The sequence below is a fragment of the Oncorhynchus masou genome, unplaced genomic scaffold, assembly GCF_036934945.1.
Source record: "Oncorhynchus masou masou isolate Uvic2021 unplaced genomic scaffold, UVic_Omas_1.1 unplaced_scaffold_521, whole genome shotgun sequence".
NCBI classification, from domain to species: domain Eukaryota; kingdom Metazoa; phylum Chordata; class Actinopteri; order Salmoniformes; family Salmonidae; genus Oncorhynchus; species Oncorhynchus masou.
Window position 1 is genome coordinate 539274 of NW_027011617.1, and position 1464 is coordinate 540737.

The following is a 1464-nucleotide window of genomic DNA, read 5'->3' on the forward strand; positions in this document are numbered from 1 at the left end:
AAAGAAAGTTTGTCATCAACAAAGCATGCAGGAGTCATGAGGCAAATAGAAAAATACACAAGAAAAAAATATATAACGACTTGTAAGTTCAGAGTCACTCACCCCAACAGTGCGTGTGTGCTGTAGGCGAGTGAAAGCTCGGGAGAGAGGGGTGAGTGTGGTGGGGGTACCTGTACCAGACAGAGGGAGACAGGCCAGGGACAGAGGGGTGACTGGGGTGGGGGTACCTGTACCAGACAGGGGGAGACAGGCCAGGGAGAGAGAGGGGTGACTGGGGTGGGGGTACCTGTACCAGACAGGGGGAGACAGGCCAGGGAGAGAGGGGTGAGTGTGGTGGGGGTACCTGTACCAGACAGGGGGAGACAGGCCAGGGAGAGAGGGGGTAGTGTGGTGGAGGTACCTGTACCAGACAGGGGGAGACAGGCCAGGGAGAGAGGGGGTAGTGTGGTGGAGGTACCTGTACCAGACAGGGGGAGACAGGCCAGGGACAGAGGGGTGACTGGGGTGGGGGTACCTGTACCAGACAGGGGGAGACAGGCCAGAGAGAGAGGGGTGAGTGTGGTGGAGGTACCTGTACCAGACAGGGGGAGACAGGCCAGGGAGAGAGGGGTGACTGGGGTGGGGGTACCTGTACCAGACAGGGGGAGACAGGCCAGAGAGAGAGGGGTGAGTGTGGTGGGGGTACCTGTACCAGACAGGGGGAGACAGGCCAGAGAGAGAGGGGTGAGTGTGGTGGGGGTACCTGTACCAGACAGGGGGAGACAGGACAGGGAGAGAGGGGTAGTGTGGTGGAGGTACCTGTACCAGACAGGGGGAGAGGGGTGAGTGTGGTGGAGGTACCTGTACCAGACAGGGGAGACAGGACAGGGAGAGAGAGGGGTGACTGGGGTGGGGGTACCTGTACCAGACAGGGGGAGACAGGACAGGGAGAGAGAGGGGTGACTGGGGTGGAGGTACCTGTACCAGACAGGGGGAGACAGGCCAGGGAGAGAGGGGGTAGTGTGGTGGAGGTACCTGTACCAGACAGGGGGAGACAGGCCAGGGAGAGAGGGGGTAGTGTGGTGGAGGTACCTGTACCAGACAGGGGGAGACAGGCCAGGGACAGAGGGGTGACACCTGTACCAGACAGGGGGAGACAGGCCAGGGAGAGAGGGGTGAGTGGGGTGGGGGTACCTGTACCAGACAGGGGGAGACAGGCCAGGGAGAGAGGGGGTAGTGTGGTGGGGGTACCTGTACCAGACAGGGGGAGACAGGCCAGGGAGAGAGGGGGTAGTGTGGTGGGGGTACCTGTACCAGACAGGGGGAGACAGGCCAGGGAGAGAGGGGTGAGTGTGGTGGAGGTACCTGTACCAGACAGGGGGAGACAGGCCAGGGACAGAGGGGTGAGTGTGGTGGGGGTACCTGTACCAGACAGGGGGAGACAGGCCAGGGAGAGAGGGGTGAGTGTGGTGGAGGTACCTGTAC